General features: G+C 37.1%; 1 pseudogene; it reads right to left on the minus strand.

Moving 5' to 3' along the window:
• Positions 1-234: 234 nt before the first annotated feature.
• On the minus strand, positions 235-804 carry LOC122904060 (annotated as a pseudogene).
• Positions 805-7,356: the final 6,552 nt, after the last annotated feature.

The following is a 7,356-nucleotide window of genomic DNA, read 5'->3' on the forward strand; positions in this document are numbered from 1 at the left end:
TTTATTTATTTATTTGAAAGAAAGAGAAAGAGTGCACCACTGGGAGGGTGGACAGATGGAGAGAGAGAAGCAGTCTCCCCACTAAGCAGGATCCAGACCTGGGGCTAAATCCCAGGACCCTGAGATTATGACCTGAACTGGAGGTAGACGCTTAACTGCCTGAGCCACCCAGACACACACACCCTTTTTTTTTTTTAAATTGTATAAGTTATTAATTAGGTTTTTGTAAGAAATTTAAAACATCAGTTTCTGAGGATCAACTCCATTTGTGAGAGAAAACACAGAGTGGATTTAGCCCTGCAGTTGAGGAATAGCTTTTCTTTTTTGCAGAATTTGTGAGTCCACAGCTTTCTCCTTAATCTTATGCTGCTCTGTATGCTGGTATTTTTCTTTCTCTGGGTCAAACATCTCACCTTCCTGGTGTCTGGGCTTTCAATGCTTCTTCTTCCTAAAGTAAGATCAGTGAGATGTTCAAGGATTTTCACACTATTGATATCAATTTTGGTGGAGGTGGCAATAACAAATTTCTGGTATGTTCTGCAGAGAGAAACTCAAATGAGTGTCAGAGGTGCAGTCACAAAAGCAAGCCACTGCTCAGTTGCTTCAGGAAACCATCCACTTACCTCTGTGGTGCCCACAGAGGATGATGAGAATGCTCTTGAGAGTGGAAGTAGATCAAAGTTTTCTAACAGGCTAACTGAGGGGATTTTTGCCTCAGCTCAACAGCTTTCAAGGAATATTTTCACAAGAGTAACATCTAGGCATTCTGCAAAGTTTAACCACTCCTGAGCCACCAGGCTTATCACCACCAACTAGAAGGAGTGCCCAAATAAATGGATGTTTTATATAACACAGGAAAGAGAATGAGTACAAAAATAATTTGAATAGCATTCTAAACTGTATTCCAGAATTATACAACATAAAGTTTAGAAGAATTTCCAGTTCAAGTTTAAATAAACACGTACACGGGAAAGGAGAAAACAGCAACAACATAACTTCCACCACTAAGAGCAAAGAAATTCCTGCTGAAAATTCCTAACCATTACTATTATTGTTCTCAATAATATAGTTTATTGCATCATTTATACAATGTATTATGGATGACACAAAATTAAGTCTGTGTAGTAACAGGGAAGATGGCATCTATTTTATTCTCATAATATAGTTTATTGCATCATTTATACAATGTATTATGGATGACACAAAAGTCTGTGTAGTAAGGGAAGATGGCATCTATTTTATTCTCATAATAACAATGTTAAATCAGATGGGTCGAGTTTGTTGGTCAAGGTCAAACAATCAGCAAGTGATAGAACTAAGATTAGCATCCATGTCTCCTAATGCTTAAAATTATACTAAGTTGTAAAGAACTAAGTTAATAGTTGAGTGATTTATAGGGTGGAAGGGATCATTTTAACTTAATGCCACTTTAATTAGTAATTGTAACATGGGGGAATAAAAAGTAAGGTGAAATGAGACAAATTTTCTGAAGAGAGAATTAAAGTCAAAAGAAAGAAGAAATTATTTCAACAGTTACCAGTTTAGTACTGATCAAAACAGATCCACTTTTCCAATATCTCTTACATCCATCAATCTGCAAAGTACTGGTAGGAAGTGACAAAGAAACTTGAGTAAAAGACTTCATTCAGTATGAGCTGATTCATAGAATGAGGGGATACAAAGCCCACCCAAAAGAGGAAAGAGATTACTAATTAAAGAATTTTGATGAACCATGCTAAATTATTCCTCTAATCAGAGCAATGAATGAACTGCCTAATCTCTGAGTCAATGATTAGGTTGCTAAATATTCCAGGATTACAAATAGCCAAGTTAACTAATTTCCTTGAATAATTACTCATTCATTTATTCAATTTCCAGCTAACTGAAGAATCATTTATCTAGAGAGGTAACAAAAATAAATATTCTAAATTTTGATATTGCATTATGGTTATGTAAGATGTTACCACTGGGAAAATTTGGCTGAAGAGTACATGGGATCTCCCTTAACATTTTTTTGTAACTTGTAAACCTATAATAATTTCAAAATAAAAAGTTAAAAAGTGGACAAAGATAAAAAGATAGATATTCTAGGGCTTCACCTTCTAAGATTCTTATTCAGTAAGTTTGGAGTAGGATTCAATAACCCACATTTTTAAATCAGGACTTTGTATGATTCTGAGGTCCTGCTATGTTTGGGAGCCACTGAATTGCACAATAAAATACTTTTACACAAGTCAGAGAAAGTTTTCAAATAATTTCTTTTTGATAAGGGATTATTCAATTGTTGACATTTCTGGGGGTGATGAGACTTAGGAAAATGTTAAGTATCTATACATCTCCTATCCCACACTGACTTCCGCCCAGGAATGACTAAATACATTGACAACCCTGTCTCCTCACTTCCATGTCCTATCTCTATCTTGGATGTCATCAGTTTTTAAAAAGAACACATCAACACCTTAGCCTTACAGCTTTTGGATTTCCTCAATATCAGCAACCTCATTATTACAGTGGTCCACATAAAGTGCCTGGAATGCCTAAACAAATTGCCTAGAATTGAAATGAACAACCTAAATATTACTTTTTCAAAGCCCATTGTGAAGCTCAACTTCACAGCCTTTTTGAGCCTAAGGACTTTAGCTTTCAGGCCTAAAGAAGTCTGTAGTAAACCTTCATGCAAGGGTTCCAAGTTCCCTAATAACAAAGATTTAAATGTCCAGGCTAATACCCCATTCTAGACTGTGATAGAACAATGGAAAATGGCATCTAGGACTAGAAGTTACAATATTAAAATGCAAATATCTATTTGGGGAAAACACTGTAAACTGTTAATCAATAGGCCAGCAGTTTAGTACAGGTGTAAAGGGATGCCTGAGTGGCTCAGTTGGTTGGACGACTGCCTTCGGCTCAGGTCATGATCCTGGAGTCCCAGGATCGAGTCCTACATCAGGCTTTCAGCTCCATGGGGAGTCTTCTTCTCCCTCTGACCTTCTCCTCGCTCATGTTCTCTCTCACTGTCTCTCTCTCAAATAAGTAAATAAAATCTTTTAAAAAAAAAAGTTATTAGAAATGCAGGCTTATGGATCCTGGCTCTCTCAGGTTTGATGCAGTAAGTCTAGAACAGGATCCAGAAATCTACATTTTGACACATTGTCTACTTACAATATTCAAAGAAATTTTAACCTAAATGTTTAAATGCAGATAAATTAGCTGCAATCCTAGAATAAAGGCCAGATATAAGTATCATCTGACACTGACAAATAAACAGAATAAAGTATGAAAGTTGTCCTTTGAATATTTGAATATTAGATTTCTGAAGAGGTAGCTAATTAGGGAATCTAGAGGGGATAAAGTGAAGAACTGGAAAGGAGACAGCTCAAAACAGAAAAAGACAAAAAGAACCAAGAAAACCTTAATCTATGTACCAATATTCCTCAGGACTGACTTTGCTTCTGTAGAAAGCAAAGTAGAGTTTTGGGAAACGTTAATCTCTCCTGACTGCAACACTGTCTCCACTTTCCTACAGAGATGGACCAGGAAAGGAGGGAGGAAGTCAGAAAATTTAATGGAAATATATAAATAAGTCTGGCTAATAATAAATAAGGTGTAAATAAAACTCAAATAAGATTTTCAATACTAAAGAGGAAAACTAGGAAGCTTCTCTTACGTCCTTGTTTTCTCTAGGAGGCTGAGAGAAATGAGTGTTTCCTTTGCCCCAGTGTCATTGTTAACAATAATTCCCAGAGGTAGTCTCATACACAAAAGGGATCAGGTTCAGAGGTAGCAAATGATTCAGTAACTTCATTTTAAGGCTTAACCAAAAGCCTATCCATGCCTGGGTTTTTTATGCTTGTAAAAAGCTGATTTGCCTATCAGACAAAATGTTTGGTTTTACTTCTCTGCTGTATTAGCTAAGCTCCAATCAGAAGACAGAAACCATGCAATAATTTAAACAGGGCAATTTAGTATAAAGAGATAGCGACAGAGTATTGGACTAATGGGGAACTGACTAAAGTTGAGGGACAGGGGCCCTAAGTGATACACAAAAGTTACTGAGGGAGGGTGTTCAAAGAAGGAACAAACTTGAAAGAAGAGGATTTTCCCTACTGCTAGGACTCCACTCTCATTGGAAAGGGTATAGTCAAAGCCCATTGGATGTTGAGATGCACTGGGTTGTTCCAGGCCAGAGAGAGTCCAGTTGAATTGAGAATTATCTATTAAGATATTGATAAAATTTGCTGGGAAGCTCTCTGTTTAGGTTGCTACTGACTTGTAGGAAATCCAGCTTGGGTACCATTTGAACTCACAGAAAACCACCTGGAAGCAGCAGGGATGTTAAAGGGAGGTGCTGTTGATTTACTGGAAATGAGCTGGTTGATCCAGAGAACTTGTTAGGCACCCGCAGGAGCGCCATTGAACTTGCTGCTGGAAACTACTCAAAGTAGAGTTTGTGCTGAGGTAAGCTGGGGATGTGCCACTTGCTGCTTTATGCCAGCACACTGCTGGAAAAAGCCATTCACTCTGCAAGAGCTCAACTAAATGAGCACACCTCACATAAATAGGAAGAAGAAACCTCTCTCCTCTAGTGTCCCTCAAACACCCTGTACCGACAGTGTTACACGAGCTCTAGCTTTGTTATTACACAGAACAGGAAAAAAAGGGTGAATTTTTTTACCCTGAGAAGCAATAATTTGGTAATTTGACACACCTGCCTACTGCTGGGTCCCCAATGTTGGGTCCCCCAATAATGGGTCTGTGATTAAAGGAATGAGACTGATACAAAGTGAAGGTCAAGCAAAGCTTTATTTCATGCCAAGCATCAAGAATCAAGCCGAATATTCAGGGCCACGCCTCTTACAGAGAGGGCGACTTCTCTCTGCTTCACAGACTAGCTTTTAAGGGCAAAGGCCATGTGGTTGGGCCTGGCCACACACAGGTGGCCAATGAAATTGTAACACACAGAGAAAGCTGCACAGTCATGCTAGGTGACCAACTGAATTACAATTTACCCTAGTAGATATTTGAATTAGCCTATCACCTTGGTCAGAATTGGCACCCAAAAGGCGCCCAGAGGGCAGGGCCTATACTCCTTGGTAACTAGGGAGACAGTGTGCACCACCACCACCACCACCACCACCACCACCCCCGCACTGATTGGATGTCTCCACCTGGCCTGACCCACCCTTGTATTTGGGCTTTGTTACCTGGGACTGGTTTCAGGGACTTGTTTTTAAGTAAGTTCCGGTGGGGGGGGGGGCAGGGTCAATTTAAGTTTTACTGCATAAACAACAAAATGGCTGTTTAACTGAGGTGGGGCCGCCCTGGCTAAATAGGTCCTTACACTACTAACTACATTTTTTCTTTTCTGAAAGACATTTTGCAAATCTATGTTCAATATATGGAAATAATATTTTCTTGAGAACTAGGTAAAGAAAATGTTATGTGACTAAGTAACTTTTGTACTTTCTCTTATTTGTCAAAGTTTCTCAGCTTTTAATTTGGACAGATATCGGTATTATCAGAAAATAAATAGTTCCTGTTACCAACTGACATAGTTGCACAAGTCTAATTACTTGGAAATAAATGGGAAATAATCCTGAAAAAAATCTTCAGATAACTCTTTTTAATTTTGAGAATGAAAGGCTTGGAGGCTCATCCTATCTATAGATAGCATCTGTGTACAGTTATTTGGTAAATGATAGGTCCATTTGTTCTGAACTCTTTCTTTCCCCTCCTTTTATGATAACTTTCCATTTTTAGAGTTATTTCTTGGGTTAATTAGCTACTTATAAAAAGCACTTTTAAAGAAATACAGATGTAATTCTAAAAAGAATAATACACTATGTAATTAACATTCATTAGTGCATTACCAGAGGCAAAAAAAAAAACCCCAAAAGAATGGTATATACTGATGGCAACACAATAAAATGGTATATACATTTTTTTTAATGTAGAGCAAAAGTCAACAAACTTTTTCTATAAAGGACCAACTAGTAAATATATTAGGCATCATGGGCCATAAAACTCTATCTCAACTACTCAAACCTGCCCTTGTAGCATAAAAGCATCCATCAGTAATATGTTTCAATGGAAGCAGTTTGTCAGTGATTCAGTTTGACAACCCCTGATGCAGAGGAACAGGAGGAGAAGTGGGTGAAGAGGACCCTGTAAAGGAGAAATGCATAAGCATCATAATAACACTTGACATTTGAGACTATGAAGCCAGCAGAAATAGTAAGTCTTGGCTCACTACTCAGTTTTGGGATTTTGTTCAAGGAAGACGTACCATAGAATGCATGGAATATGGAGTTAGACTAAACTGAGAGCTACTGCCTCGTAACAAAACCAGTTTTCTCATTTGTACAATAAAGGTGATGTGAAATAGAGAAATAATAATACTTCATCATCTAGTTTTTGTGAGAAACAAATATAAAGCTACCGTGTCTGTGTTCAGTAGCTGCCAACACTTCATGGCTCTCAATTTCCTTATCCCTTATTGAGGGGCTTAGATTAGTTGACTTGTAAGATCCTTTTCAATGCTTAAGTCAATATACCATGACTGAACATCAGATTTTTGGAGTTGTTAGCATGAGAAGTGTATCATGATTTAATTTTGCAAGAAGGGTCTTTTGCTTTTTCCAGTACAAAAGAATCACATGAGGAAAGTGCCAAGTCCTTCTATTAAATTGTCTAAATAGTGGTTTTCCACAGGGAAAAGGGGTGACAAAGTTTACTGCTCCCTAGAGTATGATTTTTTTATATCTTCAAGGTTGGGAAACCTACTGGCATTTAGTGGGCAGAAATCAGTGATGCTAGACTTCCTGGAATGCATGGGACAGTCACACATGATGAATATTCATTCTGTGTTCTATATGGATTTATATTTTCCCACTAGACATTCATGTGAATTTAAAACTTGCTTACAATTTTCTAAGCCAAGAATATAATCCATTTTACATATGAATACAAGGCATTTTTGAACTGTTTTAATATACCCTGAGTTTTCTAGAAGTGTAAATATCACGTAAAATGATGGAATATTATACTTTGTTTCCATAAGTACTTTATCAAGAATAAAACAAATCAATTTCAAGAAAAACACATCATCAATGCCAATGCTTCTTACGATGTTTTAGTCATAAGTAAAATGCACTTGGATTAGTCTTCATTCATAAACATGGTGTTTCTATATGTGGGAACCTCTGACTATCACATTTTGTTTTCCGGTATAGTTTTGTCTCCATATTTGTTTTAAGGATTTTATTAGAAATAACTTTTATACTTATTTCTGCTTTAACTATTAAAGCAATACATTAATGCTTTAGGAATTATGTGTGCCAGTAGGTTATATTATTT

The sequence above is a fragment of the Neovison vison genome, chromosome 4 (genome assembly GCF_020171115.1).
Source record: "Neovison vison isolate M4711 chromosome 4, ASM_NN_V1, whole genome shotgun sequence".
Taxonomy (NCBI): domain Eukaryota; kingdom Metazoa; phylum Chordata; class Mammalia; order Carnivora; family Mustelidae; genus Neogale; species Neogale vison.